This window comes from Heloderma suspectum, chromosome 3, assembly GCF_057233095.1.
Source record: "Heloderma suspectum isolate Gila_16-S chromosome 3, 16-S_ref, whole genome shotgun sequence".
In the NCBI taxonomy this organism is placed as follows: Eukaryota; Metazoa; Chordata; class Lepidosauria; order Squamata; family Helodermatidae; genus Heloderma; species Heloderma suspectum.
Window position 1 is genome coordinate 205,015,710 of NC_139460.1, and position 19,818 is coordinate 205,035,527.

The following is a 19,818-nucleotide window of genomic DNA, read 5'->3' on the forward strand; positions in this document are numbered from 1 at the left end:
CATTAAAACCACAATATAACAATACAACCACAATAAAACCTAGCAGCAATGCAAGAGTTTAAAATACAGATTTAAAACAGCAAAGATAAAAATTTAGAAAGCTAAAATGCTAAAATGCCTGGGAAAATAAAAGGTCTTCACCTGGCGCCGAAAGGAATACAATGTAGGTGCCAGGCGAACCTCACTAGGGAGCTCATTCCAGAGCTGGGGTGCCACAGCAGAAAAAGCCCTCCTCCTAGTAGCCACCGGCCTCACTTCCTTTGGCAGGGGCTCACTGAGAAGGGCCGCTGATGATGATCTTAAGGTCCAAGCAGGCACATATGGGAGGAGGCGATCCTTCAGGTAACCTGGCCCCAAGCCGTTAAGGGCTTTGAATGTTAACACCAGCACTCTGAATCGGGCCCGGAAATGGACTGGCAGCCAGTGCAGCTGGAAAAGTACTGGCGTAATATGAGCTCGCAGGCCAGTCCCTGTTAACAATCTTGCTGCCCTATTTTGGACCAGCTGAAGTTTCCGGACCGTTTTCAAAGGCAGCCCCACGTATAACGCATTGCAGTAATCCAGACGAGAAGTTATCAGAGCATGGATAACTGTAGCTAGGCTATCTCTGTCCAGATAAGGGCGTAGTTGGTATACCAGCCTAAGCTGATAAAAAGTGCTCCGTGCCACTGAGTTCACCTGTACCTCAAGTGACAGTTCTGGATCCAAGAGCACCCCCAAACTACGAATGTGATCCTTTAGGGGGAGTGCAACCCCCTCCAGAACAGGTTGAATATCACCTAGCCGGGCAGACAAACCACCCACTAACAGTACCTCCGTCTTGTCTGGATTGAGTTTCAGTTTATTAGCCCTCATCCAGTCCATTACCGTGCCCAGGCACTGATTCAGAACAGCCACTGCCTCACCTGGTTTTGATGAGAAAGAGAGGTAGAGCTGGGTGTCATCTGCATATTGATGGCACCTCAGCCCACACCTCAGGATAACCTCCCTCAGCGGTTTCATGTAGATGTTAAACAGCATGGGGGATAAAATAGAGCCCTGTGGAACCCTATGGCACAATTGCCATGGCACAGAGCAATAATCCCCCAGCACCACCTTCTGGAATCGGCCATCCAAGTAGGAGCGGAACCACTGTAGTGCAGTGCCTCCAACTCCTAACCCAGACAACCTATCCAGAAGGATACCATGGTCGATGGTATCGAAAGCCTCTGAGAGGTCCAGGGGAATCAACAGGGTCGCACTCCCCCTGTCCCTCTCCCGGCAGAGGTCATCCCACAGGGCGACCAAGGCAGTTTCCGCTCCAAAACCAGGCCTGAAGCCCGATTGAAATGGATCTAGATAATCCGTTTCATTCAAGAGTGCCTGGAGCTGTCCTACAACCACCCGCTCAAGCACCTTGCCCAGGAAGGGGATGTTGGCCACTGGCCTATAATTGTTAACATCCTCTGGGTCCAGGTTAGGCTTTTTCAGGAGTGGTCTAATTACTGCCTCTTTTAAAGTGGCAGGCACCACTCCCTCTCTCAAGAAGGAATTTACAACCTCCTGGACCCAGCCAGACATCCCCTCCTTGTTTGATTTAATAAGCCATGAAGGGCAAGGGTCAAGCACACAAGTGGTTGATCGGACTTGGCCAAGCACCTTGTCCGCATCCTCAGGCCTCAGTAACTGAAACTCATCCAATAAAACTGGACCAGACGGTGCTCTGAATGCCTCTACCAATGGAACTGCATTAATGGTGGTGTCCAATTCATGGCGAATCTGAGCAACTTTATCCTCAAAGTGCCGTGCAAACTTGTCACAGCGTGCTACCGAGGGTTCCACCATCTCTCTCCTTGGCCCAGAATGTAACAGGCCGCGAACCACTCAGAAAAGCTCCGCTGGACAACACTGAGAAGATGCAATGCTGGTGGAAAAGAACTGTCTCTTTGCCACCCTCACCGCCACAGAGTAGGCTCGATAGTGGGCTCTTACCTGTGTTCGGTCAGACTCAGCACGAGTTTTCCTCCACCTGCGTTCTAGCCGTCTCCCCTCTTGCTTCATTGCCCTCAGCTCAGGTGTATACCAAGGAGCTGGCCGGGCTCTGCTCAGAGGGAGAGGGCACTTGGGCGCGATCGTGTCAACCGCCCGAGTCATCTCTGCATTCCACAGAGCGACCTGGGCTTCGACAGGAGCACCAGCCATACCAGCAGGAAAATCCCCCAGAGCCCTCTGGAATCCATCGGAATCCATTAAACTCCGGGGGTGGACCATTTTAATAGGTCCCCCACCCTTGCAGAGGGGAAAGGCCGCCAGGAGTCTAAACCTCAGCAAGAAGTGATCTGACCATGACAAAGGGACAGATGTTAATTCCTCCACTTTCAGATCACCATCCTCCTGCCCAGTCGAGAAAACCAGATCAAGCGTGTGTCCTTTTATATGCATTGGGCCGATGACATGTTGGGACAGCCCCATGGTTGTCATGGCGGCCATGAAGTCCTGAGCCGCCCCGGATACAGCGGCCTCGGCATGGAAGATGGGGGATACGTGGCTCAACCACACTACGAGCGAGAAGGATCTTGGAATTGTCGTCGATCACAAGCTGAATATGAGCCAACAATGTGATGTGGCTGCAAAAAAGGCAAATGCTATTTTGGGCTGCATTAATAGAAGCATCGCTTCCAAATCCCAGGAAGTACTAGTTCCCCTCTACTCAGCACTGGTTAGGCCTCATCTGGAGTACTGTGTCCAGTTCTGGGCACCACACTTTAAGAAGGATGCAGACAAGCTGGAGAGGGTTCAAAGGAGGGCAACAAAGATGATCAGGGGACTGGAAACAAAGCCCTATGAAGAGAGACTGAAAGAACTGGGCATGTTTAGCCTTGAGAAGAGAAGACTGAGGGGAGATATGATAGCACTCTTCAAGTACTTGAAAGGTTGTCACAGAGAAGAAGGCCAGGATCTCTTCTTGATCATCCCAGAGTGCAGGACACGGAATAATGGGCTCAAGTTACAGGAAGCCAGATTCCGGCTGAACATCAGGAAAAACTTCCTGAGTGTCAGAGCAATACGGCAATGGAACCAATTACCTGGGGAGGTGGTGGGCTCTCCCACGCTGGAGGCCTTTAAGACGAGGCTGGACAGCCATTTGTCAGGGATGCTCTGACTTGGATTCCTGCATTGAGCAGGGGGTTGGACTCGATGGCCTTGTAGGCCCCTTCCAACCCTACTATTCTATGATTCTAAGTTGAGATGCCCCAGGACCATCATCCTGGGGGTCCTCAACACCAAGTCCGAGACCACCTCCGTCAGCTCAGGCAGGGAGTCTGATGGGCAGCGGGGTGGGCAGTACACCAACAGAATCCCTAATCTGTCCCAGGTACCCAACACAAGGTACAAACACTCAAGATCTGCACTCGAATGAGCAGGAAGCCTGGAGAGGGAGATTGAATTCCTATAGACACGGCAACCCCCCCTCCCCGACCCTCAAGTCGGTGTTGGTGCTGCACCGAGTACCCAGGAGGGCACAGCTGGGAGAGAGTGACCCCTCCCAGTTCCCCCACCCAGGTCTCAGTAATACATGCCAGGTCAGCCCCCTCATCCACAATCAAATCATGGATGAGGGAGATTTTATTTTGGGCCGACCTGGCATTCAGCAGCAGCACCACCAGACCCGAGGGCAGACTGGTAAGGCTGCCAGGAACCATCAGGTTGGGGGAAGAACCAGAAGAGGGGACAGCTGTAAGGTGTCTAGCCCCTCCTCAGCTGGCCTGTTAATCCCCCAACGCCATACCTCCCTCTACCCGTGACCACAGTTATGGTGGCACATCCCCCACCCCCTGAGTTGCCCAATAGTCCTCCCAGGCACATATTAAAATGTTAGGATATAAAATGCACAACAGTTTAAAATAATATAAAATATTATATTATTTGAATTTTTTTAAAATTAAATGCATTGAAGATTTATTCCCCACCTTTCAAACTAATGATTCTGACAAGTAACAGGCTGTAATAATATTTTAAAACCACAGTCTCACATACACACGCACACACACACACACACACACAACCCAGCAGCCCTTAGGACCAAAACAAACATGACTTTAAATCCATATCTAACAGCTACATCTTTTTTTTTTTTCATTTATTACTGTAGAGAAAGCACAGGGAGGTTGATCTGGATCGGCACCTTAGCATGGGGGGAGGGTAGGGGAGCTTTTAAAATCTGGTTTAGGGGTCCTATATCTGCTCTACAGTAAAAATGAATAAAAGATGTGGCTTCTATTAGATAAAGTAATGTCCATTTTGGCCCTTAGTCGGAACCGAGTGTCCTTTCTGGCAGGGAGCGGGGAGCAACCCCTCTGCTCTTTCTCTGTCCAATTGCTCGTGTGCCTGCTCATGTGAAGCGAGGGGTGAAGAAACAGCAACAGTTCACTAGTCATTCGCATTCTGGTTTCTAAGGGCATAATTTGTGGCTTAAAGTGATGTGCAAACATGGCCAATGGGTTAAAAAGCAGTAAGGCAGGAGTCGGCAGAAGGTAGATCTTCAGATCTTTTCTTTAATCATTTGATAATCCCAGATTCTGGGACTTCAACTCCCAGAAGCCCCTGCCAGCATGACTGCTGGAAACGCTGGGAGCTGAAGTCCAAAATATCTGGAGGCCTACTTTCTGCCCACCCCTGCTGTAGGGTTCTTATGTATTATGAGAGACAGGACTAACTAGAGTACCAAGTGAAACTCTGCCAGCCTCCATTCTCTAGTCACCCACCACTTCTAAGCATACATTTTTGTAGTAATTAGGTCCAAAGGGCCAAAGCCTTAACATGAGAAAAGATTAGAGTCCACCCACCCCAGATCAGAATGCAAGGTTTACTTAACCTAGAGGTTAGGTTTATTAACAAATGCAAACAACACAGAAACGTAGGCAAAGAAAGCAAAAGAACCATAAAGTACTAGCTTCATATCCTTATCCAATTGGCTATAAAAAGAAAGGCAGGCTATATCTTACAGCAGGAGTGGGCAACATGGGGTCCACAGGCCACCAAAATTTAGGGCAGCAAAAAAGTAGCAGTTTACTGCTACAGGGTGGTAAATAGGTCAAATTAACTTGAGAACAAGCTAACGGTCTGCTGCCAATGTTTGGCAGTAAACCACAATTTCTTTATTTTTTTGCCACTACCACCAAATTCAGTGGTGCAGTGCCTGGAGTGCAGCCCATGGGGGGGCGGGGGAAAGTGCCCCCCTGGGCCCCTGAAGTTGCCCACCCTGTTTTATAAGGTTATAGAAGATCCATAACAAACAGCAGTAGCTTTGAATCAGAAATCAATGCCATCCTTTTTACTGAAGATTCAGTGTGGAATCCAGCAGTGCTAATTCCACACTGAAAACACCAGCAAAAGTTTTCTACATAAGGGAACTTCTTGGAGAAATTGACATGGGGGCATAACTATTCCTAATAGTTCTGCGGTATAGGACAGATGGCAAGGTAAGTCTGGGCTTGTCCTGGACAATAGACATTCTGTGTCAGGGAGGAAACAAAAACCAACAAATAGTAGCTACACGTAATCATCCCCCTTAAAAATGGAGGCAGGTTGGCCCATTCAGATACAGACTTACAGTTGATTATACAGACTTACAGTTGATTAACTCCTGTAACTTAACATGTTATGTTCCTAAGCCTCAATGACAGGCTCTGATAAATTCTTAATTAGGTGGTGTTGACCACTCCATGATGGATAATAAGCAGGTATAGTGTCCAAGTGTTCTTCAGGTAGATGTAAATGCTGGAAGAAATCACACTTTCCTAGACAGGATAATTAGAGACACTGAATTTTTTATTCCCACCAACACGCATTTGCAACCAGCCCAATTAAAGCACACAAAACTTTCTTCTCCTATTTGAGGGGAGTGGGTTGTTCTCAAAACAATATCTGAGTGTTTCCGTGGCTCTGTCAGTCAATGAAGGCTACTGACAAAACTCAAATGATAAAGAAATTGTTTCCACTTTTACATTCTTTTCTCTGACACCATTTCAAATGACCCAAGTAATGATTTGCACACAGGGGGTTGGGGAGGAATACAGATGTAGTGCAGACCAGTGGAGGCCAGTGGCTCTGATTTTGGTTGGGCTGTGAATCCATTCCAGGTTTCAGTCAGAACCAGGATTCAGCACCTTGGATAGCTCATTTAGAGTTCTGGCTGTTTCTGACTGAAACCCAGAATGGATTCTCAGCCCCACCAAAATCAGAGCCACCAGCCTCCACCAGTGCCAACCACCAATGGAGGCTGGAGGCCTCTCACTTTGCAGGCAGAGTTGCCAACTTTTCAATCAGTCACTCTAGTTACCCCTTTAACAGCCACTTGTGAGCAGCCATTATCTCTATGCTGGGAAAAGCTTCACCTTCCAGCTTCTGCACATCAAGCAGCTGCTAAAGCCCCTTTAACAACAACCTGGTCACTTGGCAATCCTGTTTATAGGCCAGTTGTGTTTGTCACAATGTCGCCGGTATGAGGAATGTAAAAGCTGGCTTGAGCTGCTTGGAGTGTTGGGGTGGGGGGACAGTTTTTAAAAGGGGGCCAGGGCAGGCTTCAGCTGTGGATCCTGCTGGGACACTGAGCCCCCAGCAGCTGACCAAGGATGCCAAGTTCTGACAGAAGCCCTGGCAATGGGGCTGACAGTGATAGATTGTCACAGGTGGGGCACCGCCTCTATTATCAAGGAAATGGGGGGATCAGTTCTGACCATGTTGCCTGCCCCTGATTAATTGCCCTCCAGTTCCAGGCCACCCTTCCACACCCCATTAAACTCAGTGGGAGTATTGACATTTGCGTCAAATGCTTCAGTTCAGTGGAGGCTGTTGGCTCTAAGTTTGCTGGGACTGTGAATCTATGCTGGTTTTCAGCCAGAACCAGCCCAGAACTGTAAAGGAGAGCCAGTGTGGTGTAGTGGCAAGAGAGTTGGATTGGGAGTCGGGAGACCCGGGTTCTAGTCCCCACTCGGCCATGGAAGCTCACTGGGTGACCTTGGGCCAGTCACACACTCTCAGCCCAACCTACCTCACAGGGTTGTTGTTGTGAGGATAAAATGGAGAGGAGGAGGATAATGTAAGCCGCCTTGGGTTCCTTGCAAGAGGAATAAAGGCGGGATATAAATGCAGTAATAATAATAATAATAATAATAATAATAATAATAATAATAATGGAACTGTCCAAGGATTTATTTTGCTTTACATCTTACCCATCTCAAGGTCCTATAATTTTGGAAAGGTTCTTTAGAGTTCTGGCTGGTTCTGACTGAAGCCCAGAATGGATTCACAGCCCCACCGAAATCAGAGCCACCAGCCTCCGCTGCTTAGGATTTTACTTTATATCTTACCCACCTCATGGTGCTACCATTTTCTCTAACAGGGGCTCCGTTCTCCAGTTGTGCAAAGTGTTTGGTTTTTAAAAGGTGGATTATAAATCTCTGCACATGCATGACATTGCAGCCATTTGAACAGAGAAAAAGCCAGGCTGTATGTCACCCTTCAATAGGGTAGTCCACACACGAACAGTTTCAGACCTTCAAAGCACTTACCGCCTTCCCTTGCGTAGCAGCAAGCAATGAGATGCTGTGCTATGAGCAACTGCTTCCCCCTGGCTGCATAGGGAGAACCAGCAGGGAGCAACCAGGAGAAAGAAATGCGAGTAAGACATTGTAGAGCTGCAGTGGCCAGTTCCTATATTCTTGGGTGCCACTCTGCTTTATGCACAGTAGTATAAGAACAGAAGGAGAGCTGCGCTGCTGGATCAAGCCAAAGGCCTCTCTGCTCCAGCATTCTGTTCACACAGAAGCCAACCTGATGCTCACAGGAAGTCCACAAGAAGAACAGGGGCGCAACCGCACCATCCCACTCATCTTCCCCAGCAACCGGTTTAGAGAGGCATACTGCCTCCAATACTGGAAGTATTATTTAGCCATCATGCCTAGTAGCCATTTGATAAGCTTCTCCTCCATGGATATATCCATTCCCCTTTTAAAACCATCCAACTTGGTGTTGATCACTACAGCTTGTGGTAGCAAGTTCCATAGTTTAACTATGTGCTGTGTGAAGTACTTCTTTTTGCTTTCTCTGGATCTCCCACCATTCTGCTTCATTGGTTGACCCCAGTTTCTAGTATCATTAGAGAGGGAGAAGTTGAATAAAGGTCCCTATCTTTCCCCACACCGTGCATTCTTTTATGCACCCCTATCGTGTCCTCCTTTTCCTTGCCTTTTTCTAAGCTAAAAACTCCCAGATGTTGTGACTTTTCCTCATAGGGGAGTTTCTCCAGGCCCTTGATCATTTTGGTTGCCCTTTTCTGCAGCTTTTCCAACTGTACAATATCATTTTTGAGGTCCAGTCATGGTGGAAAAGTATTTTGCAGCACAAACCAACCCCCTCACAAGTAGTCAGGCTCTGTAATATAGTTGGTGCCATCTAGCAATAAGAGATTAGCTGTCCATTCAGGAATAAAATTATGTGTACTCACATACTGCATGCATGTTATACAAAAAAGCAAAAATAGCAGTGTAACATTAAAAGGGTGGGAAGATCACTATTTTTTTTCTTTTCCCCCCAAAAATGTTCCTATTCCTATTCCAATCAAACTGGGACCAAACCTTCTACCACCTTGAGTAAAATCTGGTAGAGCAAAAAGAAACTGCCTCAGAAGCCAATCAGGGCTGCCAATAAGCCATTGCTGTTTTAAAGGATATCAAGTTTACCTCAGGTGGTTATTTCTGCTTGCTTCCTGCAGTTTAGATTAGTTTCAGTAACAGTTATACCCCACTTTTCTATTACAATAATGAGAGAGAAGACAGTCACCTGGTTCACACAACACCACAACCCACCATAGGTAGTCACCATGGGTTGTCGTGACATCTGAAGCCAGCGTGGTTTCTGTAGAGTGGGTTATTTTTCATGAACAAGCCACCCTGAGAATGTATGGCTTGTTGCCAGGCTGTCCAGGGTGCCTTGTTTTCAGGGTGGCTTGTTGTGACATCTTAACCCGGCAGGGCGACTTCATCGTGGGTTTAGAAATAATTATTATAATTTAAATAGAAATACATTACATCTCACCAGAGTGTGGAAGACTGACCAGGCGACCTGTGTGCCTTGCTCAGTCTGCTGTCCAGGTGCTGTTGATGGGCAACTTTAAGGGCCGGCTCTTCCTTCTGATGGATCTTGATCTTTAACCTGGACAGACCCTCAGACAGAGGACACGTTCAAAATAGAGGACAGTCCTGTGGCAGCCCTTCAAATAGAGGACTGTTCTCTGCAAAAGACCTCGCATGGCCACCCTCACGGAGGTCTCAGGCAAAAAAAAATTCCTGGTTCTCCTGAGCTCCCCTTTTAAAAACTGGAAATGTCAAGGATTGAACCTGGGACTTTCTGCATGCACAGCATGTTCTGTATGAGTGGTATCTGCCAAAAGTAAATTAGGCCAAAAGTAGCCCAGGGGTACTCAGTGAGCTTCCTGGCTGTGCAGAAATTTCTAACCAGGCCTCTTTGGTTCATGTCCAATACTCTATCCACTGTGCCCCACTAGGCCAACAATCTTAAGCACACTTTCTAGGGAGGAAGTATCATTGGACACAGTGTGATTTACTTCTGGGTAAACTTGCATGGAATTGTCCTACTGTGTATGCTTGACTGCTCCCTGCTAGGGATGGTGTGGGCACCTGATTCCGTCCAGGAATCCGGCAGAACCCGCGCTACATGCACCCCTGAGCCCCACTTGCCAAGCCCCTGCCTCTGCTCACACCCTGCCCATGCTCGGTGAGCAGCCCACACTCACTCCAACAGCCTTGACAAGCTCCATGGTTGCCATTTTTTGAAAAATAAAATGGTTATCACAAAAATGCACATATTTGCAAATGCGCAAAAATGCACATTTTCACAAATGCGCATATACACGCATATGGAAATATGCACATTTTTGTGATTGCCATTTTATTTTTCAAAAAATGGCAAGCGCAGAGTTTGATGAGGCCACCGGGGTGAGTGCAGGCCACTTGCCAAGCGCCGGAAGGGCTCGAGCGTGATCCAGGGACCAGCAAACAGGGGCAGGGGCTGGGCGGGAGCCCAGAGAACCCAGACAGGGGTGAGTTCGCACATCCCTACTCCCTGCTGCTCAACAAGTATAGTTGTATATGTGGGCATACCTTAAGATATGGGGAGCCCTTTTTTGGCCAGGGCTGCATTCCCTTGGTGGTACTCTGTTGTGGGCCACATGCTCGCAGTGGGTGGAGCCAGTACCAAAAGTGGGCAGGACCACCCCCTTTTCTCTCTCTTTCTGCCAACCCCTTCTTTCTGCCAGCACTGTAAGTGGCCCTTGAGCCTCTGATTGACCACCCCTGCCAAAAATAACATCAGTCTCCAATGCTTTACACCTGCAAGAGAACTGACCTTGTGTAGCAGCCATATCGGGGGTCAGACTAAGTAGCCTCATGCAGTCTCATGCTTCATGTTCTTGCTGAGCTCTTTCTCCCTTGAATATATTGTTGTAAGCTGACGAGACACAGGAATTTCTTATCTTGTCAACAAAGGCTAAGGTTAAGTCAAATTGCATATCATGTTCCTGTTCTTTGCTTATTGTATATCATGTTCTCTGCTGTTCTCTTCTCTTCTCTGCTTATCATGGCTACCCTATAACCCATTTCTTGTATTATAAACAATGGTGCTAAGAGAAGAAATGTTGAGGACTGCAACCCCACATGGGAGAGAGAGGAGGAGCCGTTTCCTATGTGTCACAATGTCTACAAAAACAATGTGCTGATGTAAATCGGGGCTTCTGGCTCTTTGGAAATGATTCCAGCCTTAAGCCCGCGCGTTAAATAAAGAAACTCTTTTTCCTTCACTCCGTGGTCTCTCTTACTCTGGGTTCTGCAACATAAATGGTGCCGTGACTTGGATGTGGCAGGCTCTGAGACAGAGAGGTGGCAGTTGCCTGCTCTTAATCGCTGCACCGGGAGGGAGGGCTCGGCACATGCCTCCCTTTCTTGTCGCCACCGACCCTTTTTGTTGGGTGAATGGGAGAAAGCCTGCGCTGGGACCGCCCAAATGGCAGTGAGCAGCAAGAGAACCTTGGGAAGCGGAGGAAGGAACTTGAGCCCTGCCTGTATCGCAGCTGCAATTGAGTTGAAACCCACATTGGAAGCCTTCGGGAGAAAGGCAAGTATATGGAATAAAAAGAGGGCCCCGCCTTCGGAAGTAAGGTCAGTGTTGGTATACGTATACAAAAGAACCTACCCCTTGAGGGTAGAAGGGGGGCCTGATCACACCCCCGAGGAGGCATCAGTACTCAGCAAGGCGCTGAGGAAGCTGCTTCGCTCTAGTGGAAAAGTGGGAAAGTGGGTGGCAGGGACATATGAATGAAGTGGTGAAATTGATAATTGTGTGAGTGGCTACTGCGGTTTCTGTTGCATACTGTCGACCGTCTGGGTGCCCAGGCCAGTAGCAAAGTGCGTGGTGTGAAATTCCTTTTGTGTCGGTCAGTGAGACCCCTTACTCGCTGACCAATCCCCTTCCCTCTTTGTGTCCGTCTTCATCTTAAGTGGGAGGCTATGGGAGGTGGGGGAAGCAAGAATTGCACCCCCTTGAGATGTATGTTTAAAAAAAAAGGAAAATATTTTTTTAAAAAGGATTCAGAACAGAGAGAGGAAACAGCAAAAAGCTCAAGGTCGAGCTGAGAGAGAGAGAAAAAAAGATCTGAGGCTGTTAATTAGAGAAATGTTGCAAGACAGCCTGGCTTTTAACAAAGCGTGGGAGCGTGGGAGTGTAAGGTCAAAGAAGTAGCTGTTAGCCTAGCGCGCCGAGAGGGGGGGCAGGAAAATTGCCCACAACGTTCTGAGTTGTGCAACATCATCACCTCGCCTAATTGAGATGAAATCCCTAAGAAATAAAAACTGAAAATGAAGACCCAGAAGATGAAGGCGCAAAATGGAGAATAAAAGTGAAGAATCAGCCCCCAGGGCACAGGCTAGACCCCTCTTCGAGTAGAAAGTGTGCCATAAGACTGTCCCAAGGCAGAATGAAGCGGAAAGACCACGATGAAGATCTCTGTCAAGGTAGCCGTGTTTAGCTTTGAACTGTCCTAGAATTTCGTAGAGCCTGTAGACCATCAGCTATATGATTTCTGAAGAGCGTAACCGTTAAGCTTTTGCCGTGGGATTCCCTGCAATGAAGAAATCTCACTGATTTGACTGTCCAGTGTTAGACTGCCTGAGTGTGTGTGCTGAAGAGACCGAGAAACCAGACAGCATGTTCCTGGCCGAGCCAAAATCACGCTACTACCATGCTCCTGGAAGCTGCAATAAACTGTGTAAGCTGGGAGACCCAACCTGATTGAGAAGAAAAGAAGATATTGGAGTAACTGTCTTAAAAAACAGTGAGATTTGTGTAGCTGGCTGGCTGACGCTGTCAGTGATGTTACAACTTTAAATTAAGACTGTTTTCCTGTTTGAGACCCCAGCGAAGAAAGCTAACCTGAGTTATTTGTTGCCCATGCCAAAGCAAAGATTTAGCTGCCCTGTACCTCATCATGTCCTGTTTTGAGCTTGGGATTTACAAATACAAACAAACTGTGAAGCTTGCCTTTGAAGACCTGCAAATCACCCCACCGCCTCCCAGAAGAAGATTAATGGCTGCCTGAAAAATGCAAGTATAAGGCGATGCCCATCACCCCCCAGCGTCCTGAGTTTCGGCACTTTGCTTTCGTGTACCAAGTTGAAGGGGAAGAGAAGAAAAGAGGGGTGTGTGTAATATTATAAATCCCTGGCTAGCTTGTCTAGTGATAGATAGCCCCGAGAGCTTTCCCCCCGCCCCAATTGCTAAATCTGCTCCATCATGCCTTACCATGCAAAAAGTGTTTTCCATTCATTGTGTTAAATTGCAGAAAAAGTTTGTTGTGTATATTTTATGATTTCTTAAATATCATAAAATATATGTGATATTTGCAGATTAGTGTTAGTTGCAACTCCAAATGATACTGAGTGTGATTCCCAATGGATGACAGAGAAAAGACAAAGACAAGTAGAGAAAGACAGAGGCAAGTAGAAAAAGACAGAGAAATAGAGAAAGTGGCAGACAGATAGAGAAGGGGGGGGAAGAAGAAAGAGAAGGCAAGAGGCAAAAAGAAAAAACATTTGTAGAGAAGAAGCGTGGCCATAGTTGCCCCCAGGGTGAATTAAAAGCAGCTGATTATGCCTGGAGCTTATTACCTGGGATAAAGTAGCCACAATAATGTAATAGTTCTTCAAGATAAAAAATGTAACTAGAAGGAGAAGAAGAGCCTATCCCAAATGTGTGTCATTGGGACTAGTGTAGGGCAGAAAGGTTTAAGTAAGTGAGTTTAACTTAAAAAAGACAAATGAAGAGACAAGGCTGGTGCATGGAGCAGAGAGTTTTATGTAAAAAGTTTAAAACATGATCTGCAATACAGGCAGATCAGCAAGAAAAAGAAAGCAAAAGAAAGAGAGAGAAATTTCTCTTCCCATACTAATGAATAAAAATGTTATCAAGCACTTTGGGAAGCGAAGTTGTTTACAGGAAGCTGTGCCTGAGAACCAAACACTTCTAGCCTATGCTAAAAATGCTTGCTAGTGTTGTGCTGTCTCATGGGTAACATGTATGGTATAAAACCCATTTAGCCCAATAGCTCGTGGTTCAGAAAAGCTGTCTGATCCAACCATTAGGTACGTCTGTGTGCTGTAAGTTACCCAATAAAGTCTCCTTGTAAGTAACCCCCCCCCCCCCGCTGGAATCCCAAAACACAAGCGGGGCTAGAGCACCTCACCCAGTATCAAACCCTGCTGTTAGAAGCCATGAAGGCAGGTATAAAGCAGTCAATTAATATGACCAAAGTGTCTAAAGTGCTGCAAGGTGCCACCGAGGCCCTAGAGCGTACTTAGAGCGTCTTTTAGATGCCTATCGCCAGTATACCCCCCTCGACCCAGAGGCCCAAGAAGACGTGGAAGAAATAGAAGAAGACCCGGCAGAAGCAGAGGATTCTTAAGAAAAAACCAGTGTGCCCAGTGTGGACAAGATAGACATTGGTGGCATGAATGCCCAAATAAAATGAATCAAATACACAAAGGAGAAAACCAAAGGAGCCAGAACGGACAAGAGAGAAGACAGCTTGAGAGGGGCCGTGACATTGACTGTGAGGGGCCGTGACATTGACTTCATGATTGAAACTGGAGCGGCATCAAGAGCAAGCAAACGTTAGCCTTAAACAAGAAGTCCAAACACTGGGCAAAGTTCTTCAAGCCCAGCATCGCTTTGTCTTAGAAAATAAGCCCCCAATTCCCATCACAGAAGTTCATCCTTTCCAACCAGGAAATGAAGTATGAGTTAAAGGGGGAAAAAATAACCCTTTAACTCCCAAGTGGAGAAGACCGAAAACTGTCATACTTTCCACCCCCGCAGCTATAAAAGCAGCTGGAGTTAAACCCTGGATACATTGGACATGAGTCAAAAAAAGCAAAAAGGAAAGTAGACTGTAAACAAAAATCCTGAAAATCCTTTAAAAATCATTCTGAAAAAGCAGTAAGAAAACTCAGGCTAGACCTTACTGTGGGCACACCGGGAGACTGTCCACCCTGCGTACGGTCAGACCTGCAACTGGGGAGAATTGAAGAAGGGGACTAGACCCTACTGCAGCTTGCTAGGGGAATAGCTGCCCAGCGTATGGTCAGATCCCAAAGAAGATCAAACATGCGCGTTGTAGTGTTAGTAGTGTTGCATTGTGTCTCCTTAATAAGGCGCAAAAAAGGGGGGTCTGCCCCTAGAGAGGGAAATATGTCCCAGCAATTCGCTGATAATTACTGGCTTCACCTGGCTAACATCACTGGAGTAAAACATTTTTGTTTGCCAAGAGATATACCTGCAAACAGGTTTTTTTTTATCTTTTTCTCCTCCATCATTTAATTTGACCAATAATAGTAATTCTGTAGATGTTCAAATCAATAATCTGCATGCATAATATAGTAGCTAACATAACAATGGGACAAAAGAATTAGCTAAATTGGTTAACCCCTTGGCTTCCAGATCTTAGCTGGCTTAAGGCATTGTTCATCCTAATTCTACCAGTGTTGTTCATAGAGATACTGTTATGCCTTTGCATTCCTTGTCTTATGCGCTGTTTAACCAATCTGTTTTATGTCTCGGCTAATAAAACTGCCGCCCTCTACGCTCTAATAGCTCAACAAGCTATTAAGTAAGAAGGTTGCTATAAGAGTCCTGTGTTATGCTTCACAAACCAGAATGTCTATTTGCGTAATGAAATGCTATAATTGTAATGAAATTATGCATTTAAGGGGGGAATGTAGCAGCCATGTCGGGGGTCAGACTAAGTAGCCTCATGCAGTCTCATGCTTCATGTTCTTGCTGAGCTCTTTCTCCCTTGAATATATTGTTGTAAGCTGACGAGACACAGGAATTTCTTATCTTGTCAACAAAGGCTAAGGTTAAGTCAAATTGCATATGATGTTCCTGTTCTTTGCTTATTGTATATCATGTTCTCTGCTGTTCTCTTCTGTTCTCTGCTTATCATGGCTACCCTATAACCCATTTCTTGTATTATAAACAATGGTGCTAAGAGAAGAAATGTTGAGGACTGCAACCCCACATGGGAGAGAGAGGAGGAGCCGTTTCCTATGTGTCACAGTGTCTATAAAAACAATGTGCTGATGTAAATCAGGGCTTCTGGCTCTTTGGAAATGATTCCAGCCTTAAGCCCGTGCGTTAAATAAAGAAACTCTTTTTCCTTCACTCCGTGGTCTCTCTGACTGTGGGTTCTGCAACACTTGTAGATGGCTCCCCTCCCCACTTAAGGATCTGGGCTACTTGAAACAATGCTATAAAGAATGGGAAACAAAACAAACAAAAGGGGAGGGGCACAAAGACAGAGGATGTCAGCATGAAGCACATGCAGAATTAAATAATATTCTTCAGATCTGCCGTGATTGGCTCTTTAAGATTCCAATGCCTTCCCCAAGTATCAACATTTCCATTCAAAACCATCTCCCAGATAACTAATAACTCATACTGATGCAAGAATTTAAATGATTTAAGTATATTGTGCAAATGATCTTATGAAAGCAGAAAAAAGATATAATCCCTACTTGTGCATTGCATCAAAATCATGAGGAAATCCCCGAACAACTTTAGTCTCCAAAATGCTGATGCAGTCAAGCACAAGGCATAAACTGATCTACAAAAAGAATGTGGGTTCTCTGGTGGGACTACAAAACTGTTTACATAGCTATAGCCACAATGGCAGGAAGGACCCATGGCTCTTTATCTGAATTGCAGGACAGACTGGAACCAAAATAAGGCTTTATTCATGTTTCATTTGATTTGTAGAGACAAAGAGTGTGTAATTGGATTGTACACTTCTCGGGGCAGGAACAAGGCAGTCTCTTTCTTTCTTTCCTTCGTTGTTGTTTTTGTTGTTGTTGCTTAAATTACTCAAAGCACCATGTACTTTGAAGAGTAATAATAATAAAAGACTTGGTGCATTAAAGATTAAACTCCAATCATTGTAGTCTGTAACCCCATAGAGCAGAGGTCCTCAACATGGCACCCACAAAGGGGTCCCCAATGTGGTGCCCACAGACCCCCGCAAAACTTTTTTTAAAATTTTCCCTATTTTTTTATATATTTACATGGATTTGTATATAGCAGTGAATATAAATAAAATGCAGAAAACTTTCTAGCAATTATACATAGGCTTCAACAAATGTGGACCAAATATCAAGATAAGAATCCATTTGAAGGTGGTGTCTATATGCCACCCATTCATCTATTGGAAATGTTGTAAGGGCCTCAGTCCACTGCTTAGATCCACTGTTTATCCTTCCAGTGTTGTAATATCAAACATTTAGCTGTCACAACAGTGCATTTATGCTGACCATCCGCTGATTTCCATAAACCAGGTAAATAATTTGAAAGAGTGTGTATGTCAGTGAATATGAAAGACTGTTCCAGTACAAAATTTATCTGTGTAATAACCTTATCCCAAAAAGAAGCAACTACTGGACACTGCCAAAACTTATGTTTAAAAGAAGGATTTGCTGCATTGCACTGCAAGCAATTAGCTGAATTAGACAATCCCTTATTAAAGAGACATTGCAGTGTCCAATAGACACAAAACAACACTTTTGCCGAATAAAACGCAGCCTAAGATCCATAGACGCGACAGGTAGATGCCACAGTGGTGATCCACTGATTAGGCATTTTGTGGTGAGGCCCACAGCAATTTCTTCCCAAATTGTGGTGAGGCCCCTGCCATAGACATATAGTCTATTTATTTTTTAATTCACCTAAGCAAGTAGGGTCTGTGCACAGCTGGCATCTGCACCATCCTGGCACTACTACTGGGTAGTGGTAGTGGCACCACTTCCAGGAGCCCAGCGCCCCACCAGGGCTCACCCTTGATGCTTGCCCAGGGCTCTGATTTTAACAAATATTTGCAGCAGAGCCGCCATTTTAATTAAGAACATAAGAAGGGTCCTGCTGGGTCAGACCAAGGGTCCACCTAGTCCAGCATTCTGTTCACACAGTGGCCAACCAGCTGTCGACCGGCGGGAACCCACAAGCAGGGCAAGAGCACAGCAGCACCCTCCCAACCATGTTTCCCAGCAACTGCTGTACATAGGCTCACTGCCTCTGGTACATAGGCTGAGGGGCATAGTGGGCATAGCATCTGCCAGTGCCTTCAGCATAGCATCCCTCCATAGTAATGGAACATCTCAAAGCCTCTCAGAGTCATCACAAAGTAATCCCACCGGGGGGTGGGGGGGACTGACATAGGAGGCAGCTCAACAGAGGGCACTTTGCTGAGGGCCCCCTCAAACTGGAGCCATCCCTAGGTCAGTGGTTAGGCTTCTCACTTTGGAAAGCAGTGTCCTGTCTCTTCTTGCTCTTCCCTGGGGTCTGTCTTGGCCCAGCAACTGAAGACACTTTCAGGTAACAACATACCTTTATTTGACAGAGAGAAAACGCTGCACCGTGAGGTGACACCGTGACTCTCTGCGCAGCGAAATAAACTCCCCCCCCCCCATGCTAGATACCACTGGCTTTTTATTAGGAAATGGATTACACAGCCACCTGATCATGCGCAGAATGCTTGTTGAATTAATCACAAGTTCTTAAACCGTTGGCTGGCCTGTCTGGAGAATGGTGACATACAGGCAGTTCCCTATTTGGCTTTTTCACATATAGAAACTTTGGATAGTTAGGCAAACTGCTTTTCAGAACTTTGTAGTTCTTGCATTTTTCAGAGGGGGGTGGTCATGTACACATTCGAAAATTCCACAGTGAAGATATCCAGGCCCAACCTTTGCTGGGCCTCAATATGGCTTCACCCTGATCTATTACAGTTGGCCATAACAGGTCTAGGACGGGTGGGCCAAAGGTAGATCAAGACCTGCTAGGTGGCATGCAATAGATCATCACGGGTTTGTGACTTCCAGTTGTTTAACACAGGCACACAGAGGTTCCCCATTTAGCCCGTGAAAGTTCCCTTTCCTTGCTCCGTCCCCTCTCCCACCCACCTCTCTCCTAGCAGGAGAGAAAAATAGCCTCTCTCTGGTGCTGGGAGAGGTAACCCCACTGTTATCTCTGATCACTGATCAGAGGTAATAGTGGAGCTTTCCGCTCCCAGCGCTAGAGAAATGCTGCCTTTATCTAGCCCTGAGAAAGACGATTTTTCCTCTGTGCAGAAAGAGGAAAGATCTCTGCCCAGAGAAAGGGACCCATATGATGTCGGGGATGGGGAGGGGATGGGGCTTTGGGAGGACATCGTCCGGCCCCCAGGGGATGAGCCAGAATCTGGCCCCCAGGGTCAGAGCAGTTCCCACCCCTGGTTTAACAATAGCTGCCAGCAACTAAACTCTGTCTGCCTCTCTCTGCTGAAAATAAGAAAACTTGGGGGAAATTAGGAGTGATTTTTGTGCATGAAAAGGCTGAGAGCTCAGTTTTGGCAATGAAAACAAAATCCTGCACACAGCACATGCTCAGAAGTACCCTTTACCCTTCTTTAATTCAAAGAGTATGTCTGCCCACTGAGACACTATGCAAATACTGGGCTCCAGTTTTAGATTTCAAGGATTTCTAGTTTTGTTTTGTTTTAAAAGCCAAAGTACATCCCACAAGCCTGAAGTCTGCCTACCCCGGGTCTATGATATTTTATACTCTCCTTCATTGTTCAGGGGAATTGGGAAACAAACAATCCTAGAGTAGCAATCACTACCTCACTACCTGTAACAGTTTCCATTTTCACCATTAAAGCTAGGCAAGTCCATGGATTAAGGGGAGTTTTCAAAACTGGTTTCGTGGTCCAACATGATGGGCAGCTGTTCAGAGGACAGGATGTCAAACATTTCAGTGGGCCAGCACAAGCCCCTCTGTGTAAACCTAAGTAGTGCCACAGACAAACCAAAGCAGTTCAGCCCAAGGAAACTGTTAGTACATGGAAGCATTCAAAGATTCTGATAATGTAATTAGACTATTTCAGAACTGAACCTTTTAACTCAGGGCTGGGCAACTTGTGGCCCTCCAGCTGTTTTGGTCTACAACTCCCATCATCCTTTAGCATTAGCTATGCTGGTTAGGGCTGATGGAAATTGTAGGCCAAACCACCTGGAGTTTGTTCTAACACTTTGCTTACAACAGAGAAGATCACACAGTCTCCTCATTAAGTGCTTCGGTTTTAGTGTATGTAGTCCTCAAATTGGTTCTCTCTCTTTTAAAAGTAGTCATCTATCTGTGACTGTAACCCACTGCAGAATGTCACCAATTCACATGCTCAAATGC